The 23,769-nt window shown below is 36.5% G+C and overlaps 1 pseudogene; it reads left to right on the top strand.

Annotated features, from left to right (window-relative positions):
* Positions 1–3,488: 3,488 nt before the first annotated feature.
* Positions 3,489–23,769, top strand: part of LOC116759167 — a 48,751-nt pseudogene continuing 28,470 nt past the window's right edge.

Below are 23,769 nucleotides of genomic sequence, written 5' to 3' on the forward strand. Positions count from 1 at the left end.
AGATGTTGAAATATAAATGTAAAATGGTGATTATTCAAACTGTTTAAAGGCTAATGTCCCAGTCTGAAGATTCAGAGAACCTGATCCAAAACAGACAGAGGAAAAATTATGACACCATATAAGCTCACAGTATTTCAGTGACCTTTAGCATTGAGGACTCACTCTTTGTATTTTACCTCCTCAATTTTCTTTCTTGCACAGCCTGTTGCCCAAAGAAGATGTTGACAATCAGGTTTGTGATTTTTTTTTTAAAGGCAACAATGTTCTTAGAAGTCATTTTTGAATGACTATTTTAAAAGACCATGATGCTCCAACAGTGTGTTTTGCTTTGTGTGTGTGTTTGGGTTGGGCATGCACATACGTGTGTATCTGTGTGTGTGTGTGTACACAAAGTAATCTGCCTTTTTAGCTGGTCAATATATAAAACTCTAACATGATATGGTCTTGAATAGCTTTATGTTTCTGTTTTAAAGAACAAAATTTATGGCCACATTTTTCCTTGAACAAAAACATCGAATTTAGTTACCTTTTCCTATTGACATTGTCTATCAATTTTCCCTCACTATGGAGCAAGGTTGAACAATAGAAAGGGAGTGTGCTGGTGTTATTTTTAAGGCTGAGGGAAAAAAAGGGGATAAATATTGGGCTAACAGTTGTCATTGTATCAATAGATATTGACATAACTTCTGACTAAAATTGGGCTTTTTTGTTGATTTTTTGAGTCACTCTAAAATTTCTAGGGTGTTGAGATAGACCCACTATGACGTTGAACCTCGGAAAGAAATGCTAACCATACTGTCACCTCAGCAGAGCACACACCAAAAAGGCCCCAGGTCTCTATCAATTTTTTAAAAAGAAATAACTTTTGAACATTTCCTCTGGTTAGCACTGTGCCAAATACTGGGGAGGACGTCCAAGCTAATAAGATGCTGTGCTCACTCTAGCAGAATTTACTGTTTTATTGTCATCATTTTCTTGGGTCCAGAAAGCCATAATCCCAAGTGAAGCATCATGGATTAATAGCTGTATTAACCTCAGGTCATTATTGAAGTTGTGTCCCAGGGACCCAGGGGAGAGGGATGGGAAAGAACCCTTTCTCTTTTCTCTGGCTTTCTCCAGCCTCCCTCCCTTAAATGTAGACACATCTTGAATTTTATGTCAAGATTATTTTAGTCACGGATGAAAAAAATCACATTATAATCTCATAAAGTTGATGACTAAACATTCTGGGTTACACAGAAAAGTGGAAATTCATAATTTTATACAGTGCAGAAAATGCACAATTCTACTCCTGAAAGAGCTGGTCCGTCTTCGTCAGTAACCCACTTCGGAAGTCCTACTAAAACACATACCCTTTCAAAGCCAGGGTATGTCCCCACCAAAAAGCTCTGGGGTATATTCACCTGAATGCAATTATACGAAGTACCTTATCCGTTCATAACTGCTATGGAACATACAAGAGTCTTTTATATTCGAGGTACCTTACATTCAATTTTTAAGTAAAAACAAAAGGCAAAAAGATTTTAACGGGGGCTTCCCTGGTGGCGCAGTGGTTGAGAACCCGCCTGCCAATGCAAGGGACACGGGTTCAAGCCCTGGTCCGAGAAGACCCCACATGCCGCAGAGCAACTAAGCCTGTGCGCCACAACTACTGAGCCTGCGCTCTAGAGCCCGCGAGCCACAACTACTGAGCCCGTGTGCTCCAACTACTGAAGCCCGTGTAGCTAGAACCCGTGCTCCGCAACAAGAGAAGACACTGCGGTGAGAAGCCTGCGCACTGCAACTAGGAGTAGCCCCCGCCTGCCGCAACTAGAGAAAGCCTGCGCGCAGCAAGGAAGACCCAATGCAGCCAAAAATAAATAAATAAAATAAATTTATAAGAAAAATAAATAAAAGATTTTAACGTTTGTGATCTTGTGTTGCAGTTAGCATAGACTCTGTGTTAGTGGATGAGTATAAATAAAGCAGTCATTGCAAATCTTGTTCCCTTGGGGCAGGCCCTTTGCATTCTAAAAGCAACACCACACAATTTGCATGGATCCTCACATACCTACCTTTCCACATCCTTACGCTATCATAAAATGGCTCTGGATGGATGAAATCCAGAAAGTTTTGACTACACTTATGTATTGACAGCCTAACATTTTATGTGAAAAAGTAAACAAAGCAGGACTATGTATTGAATTTGACAGCCTATTTCCTTGTTCTATGAATATGCAAAAATCCACCTGTTCAGACTTGGCCCATGATACCACAAGAACAGCACCAACATGCTGATGGACTGACTATATTCTAACATTTCCCAGTTAGGCATGTTCACAAGTCCCAAAATGTGCACTGAGAAATTTGCCTGCTGCCACAGGTAGCCAACTCTGTTTATAAGGAAAACATCACTTGACTACCTAAGCACTTTATGCTTCATATGAACAAAAAATTATACAATAGAATCTCTGTCCCCAAGCTTGCAGCTCGTCAAGAAGGACATGGCATCTACTGGGGTAGTCAAAAGGCATGGAACATGTTTAGGTGTATTTACTGTTTTTACTTTTCAGGAGAAACCAAATGACCTACTGTTACAAAGAATATTGCCTTTTATTCCCTCAGTACCAAATCAATCAAAGTCCTTCCAGCACAGCAGCTGTTGCTTAATGGCCCCAAAGAGTTAATGTATTGCTTGAATCAAACACATTTCAGTGTCTACACCAAGCGGATCCTCAATTAATGTTGATGGATTGACTTTCTCACAAGCAGTAAAAGCTCAATTTATAGAAATCGATCCTAAGAAACGAAAATAAGTAATTTAAGGGCACTGTGTGTTGAATTCTATGTTTGGCTACACGGCAATGTGTGTAGATGTAAGAACTGCATGTATTTATTTCCGTTTTTTAAATAAAAAGCTGTTTTCTAGTTGGCTGACAGACACTAAGTCTCAGTCATTTTGAGTCATAATCTAAGCATAGCAAGGCTATAAATTTGGGTGATTCAATATAAATATTCTGATAGTGATATTAGAGTGATTATGAAGAATTTCAAGACTCATATATCTAAAAACAAGACACAAGCTTGTTCATTAGTAATTATAACTTTAAATCATGTAATAAAGACTGCTTATTAGTGAGAAACATTCTATTTGAACTGTTCATTTCAGATTATCTTTAGTGTACAGATTTTGACAACTTTCTACATTATTGTATGCTATTCTGTAAGGAAGAAGAGTAGGTTTGAAGATGTGTCAGAAGTAACCATTTAATCTGAAAGCATAAAGAATTTTCTCTTTAGCTGCCAGAGCGCTGTATGGTTTTTACCCTTTGATCAGGTGACAGCTCGAAAGCATCTCCTTAGTCAAAGCAGAGTCTTAGAAAATGAGGGAATGGGCTACTGGGTATTTCAGCAGAGCATTGCTTCTACATCCTATGTCCAAACCAGAGCTGTGCTCTACATTTCAGAAAGTTTGAGCAAATAAACTGACAAGTATCAAACACTACAAGATGGTAAGCGGAATTAGTTCAGAGAGCAAGGAGTCAGGCAAAAGATCAAAAGAACTGGAGAAAAAGCTTCAGGAAGATGCTGAGCGAGATGCAAGAACTGTAAAGTTGCTCTTATTAGGTAATAGCTTTTTTTTTCTTTTGCCTTTAAAACCCTGATTTTTTTCAATTGTGATTTATTTACTTTTCTCAAACTTTAATTTCAAGGGTATTACCATACGGGAGATTTATTATCAAAATGTGTTTGGAACTTGACTTTGTGTGCTCTATAAATATTTACTTGTTTGTTTAGCATTTTATTACATGTCTTTTGTTAAGCACAGAGACAAATATTTACTAGATGGTTCAATTTCTCTACGTCAATAATCTTTTATTATGTTTTTAAAAATCTCATGCACATTTATTATTTTATTGTACCCTAGTCATTTCGTGAATACCAACTTTTTATATGGAAAACAACCCTTTAATTACAAGTTATAAAGATTTATGTCATTTTGTTTGAAAATATGTTGAGCTGTTTGATATCAACACTAATATGTTATTTAATTACTTGTACTGTTAAAACCAATTAGTCTCAAGTTATTTGGAGAGTAATGATAAAGTACTTTAAATTATACTAATAATATTATTTAGGCTTCTGAATACTGCCTGTAATATTGTCTGTATGATTGAAAAATACTCCATTTAAATCCTTTTAGGATATTTAAATACTCATTCAGGTCAGGAGTTACATCTCTTCTATCTTTTATTCCCTCAAAATTCAGCACAATATTCTACCGCAACTATAAACTTAATAAATGTTTAATGAATTGAAAGAATGAAAATAATCTAGATGCCACACATTTTTCTAAAAATTTTTAACATGTTATAGTCACTAGAAGATAAATGTATTTTTGAAATAACATAAAGACCTATGAAAAGAATACAAAACAGCTTTAATTTAATCATAGCTGTATGTTTCTCCTACTCTTAGTTATACACAAAAGGACTTCATTTTATTTCAGAATTGTGAATCTTTCACACAACAAAATGCTCTCATTTGTGTGTATGTGTGTGTGTCCCTTTACTGTATCTAATTTGCTCCCAGTAGCAAGAGTATCTCAGAAACGAACTATAGCATTCCCAGCACTTGCTCCTCCAAGGAAAGGAAACGTTTTCTCCCTTTATGCCCAAGTCCTGAGGCCTCACACTTGCCCACAGCACTTGCAAGTAACCACCAAGAGAGGGTGATAATTTGGAAAGATGTAGGGGTCAGCCCTTACGAAACCAGAAAACAGACCTTCCCTAACACTCCAGAGTATTCTCCGAGGCTTTGATCAAGAGTCAAAGTAATAAGTGGACATAGAGAAAACAAAAGATGAGAGGGAAAACCAAGCATTCCTGCAAATGCATTCTGTGTCCTTCTTGTACTAAGAACAATGGCACAGGAATAATGATACAATACATTAAGAATCCCTATGTTTGAAGAAAATTTCAAAAGAATAGACATTTTCAATATACCAATTATTTTTAGATTAAAGTGGTGGGCTAGATAAAGAGGAAAGGGTAACATTTTATAAGAAATGTAAGAGTAGCCCCCGGCTCGCCGCAGCTAGAGAGAGCCCGCACGCAGCAATGAAGACCCGACACAGCCAAAAATAAATTAAATAAATAAAATTTAAAAAAAGAGATATCAAAGAATCTTAGTGGTATTATTACATCTTTAACTTTCCTAAAACAATGACAATTGCACAAATTCGTTTCCAATGTTACCATACAATAAGCTTGGATTCGTCTGGTTCCAACAATATGTCACCGAACTTTTCTGTCACATCTTATTTTCAGAAAATGAATCAAATTCTCTTTAGCTTTTCACATTTCAATGTCCAAACACTTGACTAAATTTTTCCTTCTGGACTCTATATGAGTTCGATATCTAATGATTAAGTTGTCAAAGTTCAAAACAATAAAGGTTTGTAACAACTCTGCTTCAATTCTCATGTTTTGAATTGAAAGCAAATTCTCTAACCTATAATCTTTATATTCAATTTGGCGTCATTAAGATATCATAAAAGCATTCAGTGGAACTAAACAAAACCTTCCCACCCTCAAATCCCCTCACTAATGAAATCTAATTTCTCCCATCATTGAGACAATGATTCTCACTCATCAGTCTGGTCTGAACAACTGTTTTTATCAGTGAGCGGACGTCATGTGGGACTAACCAGGTAAGCGTTGGTAGTAATCAGTCCCTGAGTCTAGCTCTATTTTTATAAAAATTAAAAATCGGAAAAACATTTTCAACAGAATTCATTCTTTATGTTGATCCTCTTGTTATCCAACAAATTTCTAGGTGCTTTAACACAACTTTCCAAATTTAACATGTGCTGTAAAGTAGATGTACCATTTGGTATTACTGAATACAAGGTTTCACTTAATCTGAAGAGCTATTTATATCAAAGTGCACTTTACAACTAAAGGATCACTTTGCAGACAGATTCCCTTTTATTGTACCTTTCAGACATTCAGTAAAATTATAGAAGAGATGCAAAATCTGTTCCTAGAAGCAGGCTTCTAGGAAACACTGGAGATGACATACATTCCTGGCTCATTTGATAACTGCTATCAAGACAATAATGTCACATACTTTAAAAAAAAAAAATTAGCCTGTAAAGGTGCCCCAGGAAGAGTGCATTTTAATAAGAAAAACAAATGTTAATGAATAAGCTGTTCTCTTTTGTAAACTTCCTACGTTACTTTTTTTTAAATCTTAATTTACAAATGTTTGATTAAACTTGTATTCTATTCAAAAGAAATATATGTCATTTGATTGTGAAATCAACATGGATCATGTTTGTGTTTTTCCTGTCCCCGTTCCTTATATTTATTATTTCAAATTTCAGTTCAAATTTATTTACATTCCTTTTTTTTTTTAACTTTTACAAATTTCTATCACATGAGCTAGTTAGATTCAAAGCTGTGAAGTATAGAGAAAAAAATAGTTTCGTTCTTTCTTCATATCTGAAACCTTGCCTCATTCACTCTACAATTTTTAGTTATGATATTGTAATGAGCTTTTAGCCAGTGATTCCCAACATTGTCATGGACTGTTCATCACTGCTGTTCTATTCCTTTAGTTCTAAAACCATTTATTTTTTATTTTTTTATGTGCTATCTTGTAAGCATCACACTATCATTTTTTTAATGGTGCCAGCTGAGTTTTATCATTTTAAAATATTATTCTACTCATCTGGCTCTTAGAAACATGAATCTGGATGGAGCCTAAAATTTCTCAATCTACTTTAAATATGTTTCTATTTACTTACTAATCAACATCAAAATTTCCAAATTGGCCCACTTATTCAACAAGTGGATGTTTTAGAAGATGTTCCATTGTTTTAGTATGACAGTAGGAGAATTATAATTCTGACACTATGTAAAAGCCTGTTAGAAAATAATTGATAAAATAAAACTTGCAAAGCAGAATTAGCTAAATAGGTTTATCCACCTAGCAGAGTGGAGAGAATACAATTTACAATTCTCGTAGAGTAGAATGTGTTTTTAAGCCATTTGAGGTAAAATTGATTTGTTAATATTTTCACCAAGTGTTACGCTTTTTTCACTTCTCTGAATGACCTCAGCTAGACACATAATCTCAGAGAAATGACGGTGTCAAAGCATTTGGTGAATTGTAAAAATCCAGACAAACGTGGTTTACCCTTACTGTATAACAGATTCCTAGATCTGAAATAAATTGGATGTCTGTAAATGTATACAGGTTTTCTTCCTCTTATGTACATCAGGAGGAAAGAGGACATAAGATTCATATCAAAGTTGTTATTTATATTGTATTTGTTTAAATAGGTCTTTATTTTTAAGAAGTATTTCTATATATGAGTGGGAGTGGATGCAGAAAACTGGAGGTGTTCCTGAGTCACTGGCTAGAGTATAAATTCAACAAGTGTAAGAAGTTCTGTTTTGAATTTCTATTACACCAATAGAGTCAATGCCTGTCTGTGGATGTGATCACATACACAGATCCCCTGGAATAATTATGTTACACTTGCAAAGAAGAATTAGCAGAATTAGAAAGAAAAAAAATCCTTTCTCATCACTAGTGATAAGAACCTTGTGAACAACATGTACAACTTATTTCTGAATAAGGTTTCCATTTTTTAAAATTAAAGTCATTCTTTCCTTTCTGTAATATCAATACATTTTTGTTTCAAAATATTTTACAATATTTTATTTTGTTTCTAAAGATATCAATCTTGTGGGTGCACAAATATTTTTAATACAAATGTTTAAAATTGCTTTAGAGTAAACGGAGAGAAAACAGGAAGAAAAGGTCTACTTGGAGAATTTCAAATCATCTCAAAGCAATGAACTATTTGCACCATAACAATTTGAAAGTTCCAGAGGAAAAGCCAAATATTTGCAGTTGTATTTATTTATAAAGAATGGCAGCTGGCAGCATCAAATAGCTTTCTACAGTGTCTCTTTTTTCTAATAGGATAAAAGCACTTAGACAAATGTTTTGCATATATTTGGTTGTTTGTTTTAGATTAATTTATCTCAAATAATCAGGACACATTAACCATAGGCTCATAAGTCTCTCACATAAAAGATGCAAACCATTCATTAAGGCACTTCATATTTAGCCAAATGATGGTATTTGTTAATGAGATTAAACATCCTGTCTTGCTAAGAATAGCTCTCGTTAACTATAATTTAACAGAACCTCTCTAGTTATATCACAGAGCATTTTCATATTCATTTGTTTTATTCAAACCTGAATTATTGACTCAAGAGCAATACTGTACCTTTAAAAACATTCATATAAGCAACATGAGCAGTTAACAAAAATCGTTCACCCCTCCATTGTGTTAGAAAGGAAAGAGGGTAGTGAAACATTTGATGGTGTAAAGGCTCCATGATATATTTTACATAAAATAAAATATACTTCCAGTTAAGATTTAGATTCAACTTCAGAATCCATCTCCTTATTTAAGTTTCCTCCAAATAAATCAATGTAGAATTTGCACCTAAGGAAGCAGAATTCAAGGAGAAACTGAGGGTGAAATTAATCAAGATATGAAAATCTCCATTCTCTTTACTAGATTCTGATGTTAATAAAGTAGAACTCGAGGGTTTAATTCCTGCCTCAATATTTTATATTCAAATAGAACAAATTTGCTACTTAGAATTGTTCCTCTTTTAAGGTATCTGGAAATTCCACTCTCTGACCAGGATGTGATTCTTTACTATCTCATACTTGTTCACAGTTACTGAATTTGTTCTTTAATTTCATATATTTTCCTTCAAAGTCAGCCATTATACCTGTGCGCCTCCTAAAACTCTGAAATATTCTGTCCCCTTACTTTTCTACCTTAACTGGCATTCACAACCCCAAACCTGGATAATTCCTCAATGTTCTCCATTTATTATTGTTTTAATACACTGTCCCCAACCGATTTCCTCCAAAGTGATGTTATTTAACATCTTTTCAGCCCTCAGTGCTCATCCTGGTTCCAATGTAAACTCCTAATTTCCTTCATTCGCAGATATTTTAGAATAAAACGATTTATCATTGTCAGTTTCCTGGCTGACAACCTCCTGTTTTTAACTTTAGCTGGCCTAATAATTGTTTTACTTATTCCTACTTTTCTACTAAAATATTCCAAAAGGCAGCTCTTTCTACATTTCCAACATCATTTTCTTCTAGAACTTCCTCTCTTCCCACCTCACCCTAGATGACCACCCCTGTGTAAGACAGTCATCACTCATCATCTCCAAACTCATTAACTTTCATTTATTCTCTTCTGCTTCAACTAGTTTTAAGGAATTGGTGGTATTCCATTTTTAATTTAAGGCTAACTTCAGCCTTTGTGCTGTAAATTCTATCCCCTTCTGTATTAAGAATTTTGCTTTATGAATTATTTTATCTCTTTGCCATTTTCAAAATTCTTCTCTGCTAGCTCCTTCCCCTTGGCATATAATATTTCTCTCCATTTGCCTAAAAAGCTTTTACTCTTTTCTTTGACTCCCTTTGAATTCACCTTACAGAGTTATCTTTTAAAATGTTATTATATTGAAATGCTTATAGAAATAGTCTATGGTCACTGCTTCTATTTCTATACCCTCTACATTCCCTTCAGTTAACTGCAAAGTAACTTGTACATCCTTTTCTCTACTAAAATATGATCTCTCACAGATTCCTGATAACCTGCGAATTCACAAAACTGAGACCTCAATAACTGAATCTCTCTTCTTTTTTAACTCCTGTAACACTGAAATACCTTCTCATTTTTTATATCCCTTTACTCCCTACTTCACTGAAGCTTGCTTCTTTTCTCTCCATTTGTGAGTGGTTTCACTCACCAAAATTTGTCCTTGGGCCTTTGTGTTTTTCAATCTGTACTCTCTCAGGGACCTCATATCAGGACTTAACTATCACTTCTACAAGAATGATTACAATTTTTCCAATTTCTTGATCCATATTTGCAAATTTCTGTTATTTATCAATAAACTGTACTTTGGGAGACCTCAAAATTATTTTCCAAGTTTATCTTGTTTCCAATCATCTTCAAACTTAATTTTTTTAATGAGATCCCTCATTATATTCTTTCCCATTAGATCAACATGATATTTCAATCTTCTTTAGCTCCTTTCTTTGTAATCATTCTCTATCCATTGTCCAAAGCCTGTTACAAAGTTTAGTTTTAGCTCTTCTCTGATAGAATGGGTCTCACATTTCTCTTTTCTCCACTACTTCTGTTATTGTTTTCAATCTACGAGGAACCCCTATGAAATAGTATTTTCATTATATAGAGAAGAAAATGAGAACTAATTAAGGTAATTCAATTTATAAGATGACAAATGAGTTTACAGGAGAACAGAGCCTTTCCTTTCTTTTTATAAACATCTTTATTGGAGTATAATTGCTTTACAATGGTGTGTTAGTTTCTGCTTTATAACAAAGTGAATCAGCTATACATATACGTTTATCCCCATTTCTCCTCCCTCTTGCATCTTCCTCCCACCCTCCCTATCCCAACCCTCTAGGTGAACACAAAGCACTGAGCTGATCTCCCTGTGCAATGCGGCTGCTTTCCATTAGCTACCTATTTTATATTTGGTAGTGTATATATGTCCATGCCACTCTCTCACTTCATCCCAGCTTACCCTTCCCCCTCCCCGTGTCCTTAAGTCCATTCTCTATGTCTGTGTCTTTATTCCTGTCCTTCCCATAGGTTCTTAAGAACCATTTTTTTTTTTTAGATTCCATATACATGTGCGTTAGCATACAGTATTTGTTTTTCTCTTTCTGACTTACTTCACTCTGTATGACAGTCCCTAGGTCCATTCACTTCACTGCAAATAACTCAATTTTGTTTCTTTTTATGGCTGAGTAATATCCCATTGTATATATGTGCCACATCTTCTTTATCCATTCATCCGATGATTGACACTTAGGTTGTTTCCGTCTCCGGGCTATTGTAAACAGAGCTGCAATGAACATTTTGGTATATGACTCTTTTTGAACTATGGTTTTCTCAGGGTATATGCCCAGTAGTGGGAATGCTGGGTCATATAGTAGTCCTATTTTTAGTTTTTAAAGGAACCTCCATACTGTTCTCCATAGTGGCTGTATCAATTTACATTCACACCAACAGTGCAAGAGGGTCCCCTTTTCTCCACACTCTTTCCACCCTTTTCTTTTTATCTTTGTCAGTTTTAAATTACTCTCTGCATTCTAAGTTCTATGAAAACAGAGAGCATGTATGCTTTTGCTCTTCTTGAATTCCAACAGCTTAGCACGGGAAAGCATGCATGCATAATGCGTGGAAGAATGACAGAGTCAGAACCTAAAATATCTCTGTATGTTGGTCATGGTGACTAAACCATAGACATACATTTGGTATTTGAAAATAGAGCTGAAAAAGAGCCATCTCATAAGGAGTTTGGGCTTTTTTTGAGTTGTCTTTTTTTTTAATTCATATATATGTTCCCATATAACCAGAGCTAAGGATAATATTAGATCATTGAAACTGGAAATCTACACTTCTTTTCTTTCTTCTTGTATTCAATTTCCTTTTTTTTTTTTTTTTTGCAGTACGCAGGTCTCTCACTGTTGTGGCCTCTCCCATTGCAGAGCACAGGCTCCGGACACACAGGCTCAGCAGCCATGGCTCACAGGCCCAGCCACTCTGCGGCATGTGGGATCTTCCCAGACCGGGGCACAAACCCATGTCCCCTGCATCGGCAGGTGGACTCTCAACCACTGCGCCACCACGGAAGCCCTCTTTTCTTTTTTTTTTTTAATATTTATTTTTAATTTATTTTTTCTTATTAGTCATCCATTTTATACACATCAGTGTATACATGTCAATACCAAACTCCCAGTTCATCACACCACCGCCTCTAACCCCCGCCTCTTTCCTCCCTTGGTGTCCATATGCTTGTTTTCTACATCTGTGTCTCAATTCCTGCTCTGCAAACCAGTTCATATGTACCATTTTCCAGGTTCCACATATATGCATTAATATATGATATTTGTTTGTTGCTTTTTGACTTACTCCACTCTGTATGACAGTCTCTAGGTGCATCCACGTCTCCACAAATGACTCAAGTTAGTTACTTTTTATGGCTGAGTAATATTCCATTGTATATATATACCACATCTTCTTTATCCATTCATGTGTCAATGGGCATTTAGGTTGCTTCCATGACCTGCTACTGTAAATAGTGCTGCAATGAACATGAGGGTGCATGTGTCTTTTTGAATTATGGTTTTCTCAGGGTATATGCCCAGTAGTGGGATTGCTGGATCATATGGTAATTCTATTATTAGTTTTTTAAGGAACCTCCATACTGTTCTCCATAGTGGCTGTATCAGTTTACATTCCCACGAACAGGGCAAGAGGGTTCCCTTTTCTCCACACCCTCTTCAGCATTTGTTGTTTGTAGATTTTCTGATGATGCCCATTCTAACTGGTGTGAGGTGATACCTCATTGTAGTTTTGATTTGCATTTCTCTAATAATTAGTGATGTTGAGCAGCTTTTCATGTGCTTCTTGGCCATTTGTATGTCTTCTTTGGAGAAATATCTATTGAGGTCCTCTGCCCATTATTGGATTGGGTTGTTTGTTTTTTTAATATTGAGCTGCCTGAGCTGTTTGTATATTTTGGAGATTAATCCTTTGTCCGATGATTGATTTGCAAATATTTTCCCCCATTCTGAAGGTTGCCTTTTCATCTTGTTTATGGTTTCCTTTGCTGTGCAAAAGTTTTTAAGTTTCATTAGCTCCCATTTGTTTATTTTTATTTCCATTACTCTAGGAGGTGGATCAAAAAATACCTTGCTATCAAAGAGTGTTCTTCCCATGTTTTCCTCTAAGAGTTTTACAGTTCCTGGTCTTATATTTAGGTCTCTAATCCATTTTGAATTTATTTCTGTGTATGGTGTTAGGGGGTGTTTTAATTTAATTCTTTTACATGTAGCTGTCCAGTTTTCCCAGCAACACTTATTGAAGAGACTGTCTTTCTCCACTGTATATCCTTGCCTCCTTTGTCATAGGTTAGTTGACCATAGGTGTGTGGGTTTATCTCTGGGATTTCTATCCTGTTCCATTGCTCTGTATTTCTGTTTTTGTGCCAGTACCATATTATCTTGATTACTGTAGCTTTATAGTATAATCTGTAGTCAGGGAGTCTGATTCCAACAGCTCCATTTTTTCCCTGCAAGACTGCTTTGGTTATTCGGGGTTTTTTGTGTCTTCATACAAATTTTAAGATTTTTTTGTTCTAGTTCTGTAAAAAATTGGTAATTTGACAGGGATTGCATTGAATCTGTAGATTGCTTTGGGTAGTATAGTCATTTTCACAATATTGATTCTTCAAATCCAAGAACATGGTATATCTCTCCATCTCTTGGTATCTTCTTTGAATTCTTTCATCAGTATCTTATAGTTTTCTGCATACAGGTCTTTTGTCTCCCTAGGTAGGTTTATTCCTAGGTATTTTATTCTTTTTGTTGCAGTGGTAAATGGGAGTGTTTCCTTAATTTCTCTTTCAGATTTTTCATCATTAGTGTATAGGAATGCAAGAGATTTCTGTGCATTAATTTTGTATCCTGCAACTTTACCAAATTCATTGATTAGCTCTAGTAGTTTTCTGGTGGCCACTTTAGGATTCTGTATGTATAGTATCATGTCATCTGCAAACAGTGACAGTTTTACTTCTTCTTTTCCAATTTGGATTCCTTTTATTTCTTTTTCTTCTCTGATTGCCATGGCTAGGACTTCCAAAACTATGTTGAATAATAGTGGTGAGAGTTGTCATCCTTGTCTTGTTCCTCATCTTAGAGCAAATGCTTTCAGTTTTCACCATGGAGAATGATGTTTGCTGTGGGTTTGTCATATATGGCCTTTATTATGTTGAGGTAGGTTCCCTCTATGCCCACTTTCTAGAGAGTTTTTATCATAAATGGGTGTTGAATTTTGTCAAAAGCTTTTCCTGCATCTATTGAGATGATCATATGGTTTTTATTCTTCAATTTGTTAATATGGTGTACCACATTGATTGATTTGTGTATATTGAAGAATCCTTGCATCCCTGGGATAAATCCCACTTGATCATGGTGTATGATCATTTTAATGTGTTGTTGGATTCTGTTTGCTAGTATCTTGTTGAGGATTTTTGCATCTATATTCATCAGTGATACTGGTCCGTAATTTTCTTTTTTTGTAGTATCTTTGTCTGGTTTTGGTATCAGGGTAATGATGGCCTCATAGAATGAGTTTGGGAGTGTTCCTTCCCCTGCAATTTATTGGAAGAGTTTGAGAAGGATGGGTGTTAACTCTTCTCTAAATGTTTGATAGCATTCACCTGTGAAGCCACCTGGTCCTGGATTTTTGTTTGTTGCAAGATTTTTAATCACAGTTTCAATTTCATTACTTGTGATTGGTCTGTTCATATTTTCTATTTCTTCCTGGTTCAGTCTTAGAAGGTTATACCTTTCTAAGAATTTGTCCATTTCTTCCAGGTTATCCATTTTATTGGCATAGATTTGCTTTTAGTAGTCTCTTAGGATACTTTGTATTTCTATGGTGTCTGTTATAACTTCTCCTTTTTCATTCTAATTTTATTGATTTGAGTCCTCTCCCTCTTTTTCTTGATGAGTCTGGCTAATGCTTAATCAATTTTGTTTACCTTCTCAAAGAACTAGCTTTTAGCTTTATTGATCTTTGCTATTGTTTGCTTTGTTTCTATTTCATTTATTTCTGTTCTGATCTTTATGATTTCTTGCCTTTTGCTAACTTTGGGTTTTGTTTGTTCTTCTTTCTCTAGTTCCTTTATGTGTAATGTTACATTGTTTATTTGAAATTTTTCTTGCTCCTGAGGTAGGCTTTTATAGCTATAAACTTCCCTCTTAGAACTGCTTTTGCTGCATCCCATAGCTTTTGGATCGTCCTGTTTTCATTGTCATTTGCCTCTAGCTATATTTTGATTTCCTCTTTGATTTCTTCAGTGATCTCTTGGTTATTTAGTAATGTATTGTTTAGCCTCCATGTGTTTGTGTTTTTTACGTTTTTTCCCCTGTAATTCATTTCTAATCTCATAGTGTTGTGGTCAGAAAAGATGCTTGATATGATTTCAATTTTCTTAAATTTACTAAGGCTTGATTTGTGACACAAGATGTGATCTTCCTGGAGAATGTTCTGTGCGCACTGGAGAAGAAGGTGTAATCTGCTGGTTTTGATATAATGTCCTATAAATATCAGTTAAATTATCTGATCTACTGTATCTTTTAAAGCTTGTGTTTCCTTGTTTGGATGATCTATTGGTGTTAGTGAGGTGTTAAAGTCTCCCACTATCATTGTGTTACTGTTGATTTCCTCTTTTATAGCTGTTAGCAGTTGCCTTATGTATTGAGGTGCTCCTATGTTGAGTGCATATATATCTATAATTGTTATATCATCTTCTTGGATTGATCCCTTGATCATTATGTAGTGTCCTTCCTTGTCTCTTGTAACATTTTTTATTTTAAAGTCTATTTTATCTGAGTATTGCTACCCCAGCTTTCTTTTGAATTCCATTTGCATGGAATATCTTTTTCTATCCCCTCACTTTCAGTCTGTATGTGTCCCTAGGTCTGAAGTGGGTCTCTTGTGGACAGCATATATATGGATCTTGTTTTTGTATACATTTAGCAAGTCTCTGTCTTTTCATTGGAGCATTTAATCCATTCACATTTAAGGTAATTATTGATATGTATGTTCCTATTACCATTTTCTTAATTGTTTTCAGTTTGTTTTTGTAGGTCCTTTTCTTCTCTTGTGTTTCCCACTTAGAGAAGTTTCTTTAGTTTTTGTTGTAAAGCTGGTTTGGTGGTAGTGCTGAACTCTCTTAGCTTTTGCTTGTCTGTAAAGCTTTTGATTTCTCCATCAAATCTGAATTAGATCCTTGCTGGGTAGAGTAATCTTGGCTGTAGGTTCCTCCCTTTCATCATTTTAAGTATATCATGCCACTCCTGGTTTGTAGAGTTACTGCTGAGAAATCTGCTGTTAACCTTATGGGAGTTCCCTTGTGTGTTATTTGTCGTTTTTCCCTTGCTGCTTTCAATAATTTTTCTTTGTCTTTAATTTTTGCCAATTTGATTACTATGTGTCTTGGCGTGTTTCTCCTTGGGTTTATCCTGTATGGGACTCGCTGTGCTTCCTGGACTTGGGTGGCTATTTCCTTTCCCATGTTAGGGAAGTTTTCGACTACAGTCTCTTCAAATATTTTCTCAGGTCCTCTCTCTCTCTCTTCTCATTCTGGGACCCCTATATTGCGAATGTTGTTGCATTTAATGTTGTCCCAGAGGTCTCTTAGGCTGTTTTCATTTCTTTTCATTCTTTTTTCTTTATTCTGTTCCACAGCAGTGAATTCCATTGTTTCTTCCAGGTCACTTATCTGTTCTTCTGCTTCAGTTATACCACTACTGATTCCTTCTAGTGTATTTTTCATTTCAGTTATTGTATTGTTCATCTATTTTTGTTCTTTAATTCTTCTACATCTTTTTTAAACATTTCTTGCATCTTCTCAATCTTTGCCTCCATTCTTTTTCCAAGGTCCTGGATCATCTTCACTATCATTATTCTGAATTCTTTTTCTGGAACATTGCCTATCTCCATTTAGTTGTTTTTCTGGGGTTTTATCTTGTTCCTTCATCTGGTATATAGCCCTCTGCCTTTTCATCTTGTCTATCTTTCTGTGAATGTGGTTTTTGTTCCACAGGCTGCAGGACTGTAGTTCTTCTTGTTTCTGCTGTCTGCCCTCTGGTGGATGACAGGAGTTTGTTTTTTAAGTCAATCAAGATTTTGATAGGTTTTAATAATGTAAATGAGAATAAGAATACTTGGATTCTTTGTCAAAGAGTATCCTGGCTCTTGTATGAGACAAAGATTTCATGAGGGTGGTTAAGGTAGGTAGGCCATTTAGGAAATTGTCACTTCCTTGCAAACACTTGATGAAATTGTAAATTAAGGCAGAAATTATAAGTTTGAAAGTGAGATTTGAAGGACATTAAGAGACAAAAATCAATAGAACTTCGTGACTTGACTACCTGTGATTGTTAAATAAGAGGAATGATTAAGAGCAGAATTGGGAATAGTGAGCATTTTATTCATCAGTATGTGGAAGAGAGGACAAAGTTTAGGTTAGGCAAGAAATGAAAGGAGTAATAATTTGAGACATTCAAATATGTGATGTTTCTAGAACAATCAAGTTGAGATATCTATTAAATAGATGAATATATGGGTCTGGAAAGCAGGAGGGATAAACTCAAGTGAGAGCAGTCAATCTGATATATTCAATCCTGTGTTCTCCCTTTCCCAGATATACAGTGTGTAAAGGCCAACCTTTACACACTGTATAATTAACCAAGGCCTTTTTTTGAAGCATTAATTTTTTTGAAGCAATAATTAATTTATACAAAATGTGTGTGCATAACCGCTACCACAATTAAGGAACACTTAGATAAATTCTATCAATCCATCTTTCTATCTATCTATCATCTATGTTTCTATTTAAAGCAGGCCTGTGTGGGAAAAAAAATCACAGAATTCTATATTTCAGGGTTTTCTCCCCCTTTTTTAGCCTCAGAAGTATATTAAAAAGATAAGAAAGATCACATATCTGTTACAATACTTCAAAATCTAAGAAGGCTTATGTAAATAATGTTTTAAATACAATATTATCAGATATTTTTAGAACAAGTATAAAATTGAAAGTATTTAAATAAAATTTCATTAGAAAGAAAAGATTACATAGCCACAACATTCTTTCTCACAAATGAAATATGCTTGTTTGGGTGATGACATATTTTATAGTTTCATAATGCTTACCATTACTGTATCAGAGAAATAGGTACTTGGACATACTAATAGTAATAGAAATATATCTGACACCATATGACTACTGATGTGATTCACTGAAAAAATACAATATTGCTTACATCATATTTATGCTAAAATATTTACACTAGATCTAACCATCAAATATAGAATATTGGACATTTTATAATAAATTGACCTAAGCTTTAGAAAAATGCCAATGTCATGAAAACAAAAACCAACAATATAACAAAGGAAATATTCTAAATTAAGAGTTTAAATATTATAGCATAATATCCAAAGGAAATGTGTAAGCCTTGATTGGATCTTGGGCCCAAGACATATGAAATGCATGAAAAACATATTTTGGAACAATCAGATAAATTTGAATATGGAGTATATATTAGATAACATTTTGGATTTATACATCTCAATCGTGAAAATAGTATTCTGGTTTTCTGGGGAAATGGCCTATTCTTACGGATGCATTCTGAAGTATTATGGGTGAAGTGCCCGATTGCTTTCAAGAGGTTCAGCAAATCAAAGCATAAATATGTGTATATAAATATCTATATACAAACACACACACGTGTTGTGTAAATTTATATATATATATATAAATATATATATATATATATATGAAACAAGACAAATGACAAAATGCTTGGTAAGGTGAAGGGTATAAAAGGTATAAAATATAGGTTTCTAATGTATTATTTTCTCCAACTCCCATAGGTTTCTAAGATTATTAAAATTTGGGGAAAATAAGTGCATTTTTTGGCAAAAGAAAATATACAAATGTATCTGTAAATTCATGTACATTTCCTTACAAATGAATTCTATGAGATATCTCATGAGCATATCACTTTAAAATCACATAAACTTTCTTAGGAAATTCTTCTCAATGCATTATTTGATAAACTTGACAACAAAATTTGGCCAATCTCCTTGACAAACAGGGATCCAAAAACCAAACCAAAATATTAGCAAACTGATTCCAACAATGTATAAAAGGTACTTAAAAAAAAAAAAAATAGAGCCAGAGGTGGGAAGGGTGTTATCTCAAGAATGCCTTGTTGAACTACTATTAGAAGATTAATATATTCACATTATCAAAGCAGAAAGATCATGATTATGACAGGAGATACACACATGTGCACACGTACACACGCACACACACACACACACACTAAACTTTTTATCCATTCCAGATAAAAAATTTTATCACACTAGGAATAGAAGGCAATTCCTTAAACAGGATAAATAGTATGTACAGAAACCTGCAGTAATTGTCATATTTAATGGGGAACATTTAGCATCATTAACTACAGACAGAGAACAAGGACTTATGATGACAAATGGGCCTGACAGATTCCTGCCCTTGACCTTCTCCTCTTCAATGTTCTTATCACAGATTTGGGTAAAGATAGATAAGGCAACGTTTCACACTTGAGTAAGATTCAGAATTTGGAAGGATATAGTGACAGGAAAGTCAATATTCCAAGTGATCTCAACTAGCAGAAATGCTTGGCCCAAATGAGCAAAATGGAATTTAACAGATATCTTCAACTGAGGCTCAAAATCAACTATACTCATGCAGTATACACATGTAGTATGTGGGAGAATCTGTTTGCTAAGATGTGATGTGAAAAACGTAGCAACAAATTAACTGCTACAAGCTCAATATAGGTTAAAAAAAAAAAAAAAGTAATAAAGCTACAAAAAACCCCCAACAAACAAAAAAGAAAAGAAGAAAAGAGGCAAACTCATCATGGTCTCTATTAAGAAAAATGTTCTATTTAGAAATAAGTACAAGGATTGAGGCAGTCCTATGTTGCACCCCTATCTTACTACATCAGAATATCAGTGCTCTCAATAAAATCACCTGATATCTATGGCACCATTTTCAGTAGGACAGTGTTTCAAAAGGACATTGGCTCTTGCATGGAGTGTGGTTCAGAGGGTAAGGAATCTAAAACTCATGTTCCACCAGGAAGGGTTAAAGGAGTGGAAGATATACTTGAAAAGTCTCTTGGAAAAAAGGTGGGGCATGCTTCAAATAATAGAGAATGTTGAGAGCTCACAGTAAGTTAGAGTATGCACCAGGTACTTTATATGTTAATCTACCCAAACCCTAAGAGGTAGATATTAATAAGCCAATTTTATGAAAGAGGATACTCTCAGAAATTAATTTTAATCAAGATACCCAAAGTCAGCAATGAGTACACGCTCACTTTTATTTAATTCTGAAGCATGAGTTTGCTTATTACATTGTTCTACTCTCTGTCTAGCCTATTTGAAGGGTTGTAATGTGGAAGAGACAGGTAAGTTTGTTGTTGCTCAATGAGAAAGAGGAATAGTGAGTGTAATAAAATCAAGTTGCTTCAAAAAGGGTAACCCTAAAAATCATTTATGCCAACAGTCCACCAACAGATGACAAGCAGACACTACAAACCCATATGTCTATGAAACTTCAGTTCTTCCATATTAATTTAAAATAAGTGATTTTAAAATAATTTATGTCTTGACATCATTTTGATATTGACATTACCAGTGTATACCTAAAAAGAAAGCAACAGGGCTTTCCTGGTGGCGCAGTGGTTAAGAATCCACCTGCCAGTGCAGGGGGCATGGGTTCAAGCCCTGGTCCAGGAAGATCCCACATGCCGCGGAGCAACTAAGCCTGTGTGCCACAACTACTGAGCCTGCGTTCTAGAGCCCCCGAGCCACAACTCCTGAGCTCGCGTGTCACAACTACTGAAGCCCACATGCCTAGAGCCTGTGGTCCGCAACAAGAGAAGCCACTGCAATGAGAAGCCCGCACACCGCAACGAAGAGTAGCCCCTGCTCGCCGCAACTAGAGAAAGCCCGCATGCAGCAGTGAAGACCCAACACAGCCAAAAATAAATAAATAATTTTTTAAAAAAAGAAAGCAACATTATAGCATTAATATGGAAGTCAGGAGACTTAATCTCTTTGTTTTAAAGTAGGTCTGGGGATCATCAGGGAAGATGGCGGAAGAGTAAGACACGGAGATCACCTTCCTCCCCACAGATACACCAGAAATACATCTACACGTAGAACAACTCCTACAGAACACCTACTGAACGCTGGCAGAAGACCTCAGACCTCCCAAAAGGCAAGAAAGTCCCCACGTACCTGGGTAGGGCAAAAGAAAAGAAGAAAAAACGGAGACAAAAGAATAGGGATGGGACCTGCACCAGTGGGAAGGAACTGTGAAGTAGTAAATGTTTCCACACACTAGGAAGCCCCTTTGCGGGCGGAGACTGCGGGTGGCGGAGGGGGAAAGCTTCAGAGCCACGGTGGAGAGCACAGCAACATGGGTGCGGGTGGCAAAGCAGAGAGATTCCCGCACAGAGGATCGGTGCCGACCTGCACTCACCAGCCCGAGAGGCTTGTCTGCTCACCCGCCTGGGCGGGCGGGGCTGGGAGCTGAGGCTCGGGCTTCGGTTGGAGCACAGGGAGAGGACTGGGGTGCGGCGTGAACACAGCCTGCAGGGGGTTAGTGCACCACGGCTAGCCCAGAGGGAGTCCAGGGAAAAGTCTGCACCTGCCAAAGAGGCAAGAGACTTTTTCTTCCCTCTTTGTTTCCTGGTGCGCGAGTAGAGGAGATTAAGAGCGCTGCTCAAAGGAGCTTCAGAGACGGGCGTGAGCCGTGGCTAAAAGGGCGGACCCCAGAGACAGACGGGAGACGCTATGGCTGCTGCTGCCACCACCAAGAAGGCTGTGTGCGAGCACAGGTCACTATCCACACCGCCTTCCGGGGAGCCTGTGCAGCCCACCACTGCCAGGTTCCCGAGATCCAGGGACAACTTCCCCGGGAAAATGCACGGCGCACCTCAGGCTGGTGCAATGTCACGCTGGCCTCTGCTGCCGCAGGCTCGCCCCGCACTCTGTACCCCGCCCTCCCCCCGGCCTGAGTGAGCCAGAGTCCCCGAAGCAGCTGCTCCTTTAACCCCATTCTGTCTGAGCGAACAGACGCCCTCCGGCGACCTACACGCAAAGGCAGGGCCAAATCGAAAGCTGAGCCCCTGGAGCTGTGAGAACAAAGAAGAGAAAGGGAAATCTCTCCCAGCAGCCTCAGGAGCAGCGGATTAAATCTCCGCAATCAACTTGATGTACCCTGCATCCGTGGAATACATGAATAGACAACGAATCACCCCAAATTCAGGAGGTGTACTTTGAGAGCAAGATTTATGATTTTTTCCCCTTTTCCTCTTTTTGTGTGTATGCTTCTGTGTGAGATTTTGTCTGTATAGCTTTGCTTCCACCATTTGTCCTAGGGTTCTATCCATCCACTTCTTTTTTTCTGTAAAAATTTTTTTTTCTTAATAATTATTTTAATAACTTTATTTTATTTTATCTTCTTCCTTCCTTCCTTCCTTTCTTTCTTTCTCTCTTCCTTCCTTCCTTCTTTTCTTTTTCTTTCTTTCTAATTTTTCTCCCCTTTATTCTGAGCCGTGTGGATGAAAGGCTCTTGGTGCTGCAGCAAGGAGTCAGTGTTGTGCCTCTGAGATGGGAGAGCCAACCTCAGGACACTGGGCCACAAGAGACCTCCCAGCTCCACATAATACCAAACGGCAAAAATCTCCCAGAGATCTCCATCTCAACACCAGCAACCAACTTCACTCAACGACCAGCAAGCTACAGTGCTGGACACCCTATGCCAAACAACTAGCAAGACAGGAACACAACCCCACCCATTAGCAGAGAGGCTGCCTAAAATCGTAATAAGTCCACAGACACCCCAAAACACACCACCAGATGTGGACCTGCCCACCAGAAAGACAAGATCCAGCCTCATCCACCAGAACACAGGCACTAGTCCCCTCCACCAGGAAGGCTACACAACCCACTGAACCAACTTTAGCCACTGGGGACAGACACCAAAAACAATGGGAACTACGAACCTGCAGCCTGCAAAAAGGAGACCCCAAACACAGTAAGAGAAGCAAAATGAGAAGACAGAAAAACACACAGCAGATGAAGGAGCAAGATAAAAACCCACCAGACCTAACAAATGAACAGGAAATAGGCAGTCTACCTGAAAAAGAATTCAGAATAATGATAGTAAAGATGATCCAAAATCTTGGAAACAGAATAAAGAAAATGCAAGAAACATTAACAAGGATCTAGAAGAATGAAAGATGAAACAAGCAACGATGAACAACACAAAAAATGAAACTAAAAATACTCTAGATGGGATCAATAGCAGAATAACTGAGGCAGAACGGATAAGTGACCTGGAAGATAAAATAGTGGAAATAACTACTGCAGAGCAGAATAAAGAAAAAACAATGAAAAGAACTGAGGACAGTCTCACAGACCTCTGGGACAACATTAAATGCACCAACATTCGAATTATAGGGGTTCCAGAAGAAGAAGAGAAAAAGAAAGGGACTGAGAAAATACTTGAAGAGATTATAGTTGAAAACTTCCCTAATATGGGAAAGGAAATAGTTAATCAAGTCCAGGAAGCACAGAGAGTCCCATACAGGATAAATCCAAGGAGAAATATGCCAAGACACATATTAATCAAACTGTCAAAAATTAAATACAAAGAAACATATTAAAAGCAGCAAGGGAAAAACAACAAATAACACACAAGGGGATCCCTATAAGGTTAACAGCTGATCTTTCAGCAGAAACTCTGCAAGCCAGAAGGGACTGGCAGGACATATTTAAAGTGATGAAAGAGAAAAACCTGCAACCAAGATTACTCTACCCAGCAAGGATCTCATTCAGATTTGATGGAGAAATTAAAACCTTTAGAGACAAGCAAAAAATAAGAGAATTCAGCACCACCAAACCAGCTTTACAACAAATGCTAAAGGGAATTCTCTAAGCAAGAAACACAAGAGAAGGAAAACACCTAGAATAACAAAACCAAAACAACTAAGAAA

This window comes from Phocoena sinus, chromosome 9 (genome assembly GCF_008692025.1).
Source record: "Phocoena sinus isolate mPhoSin1 chromosome 9, mPhoSin1.pri, whole genome shotgun sequence".
Lineage (NCBI taxonomy): Eukaryota > Metazoa > Chordata > Mammalia > Artiodactyla > Phocoenidae > Phocoena > Phocoena sinus.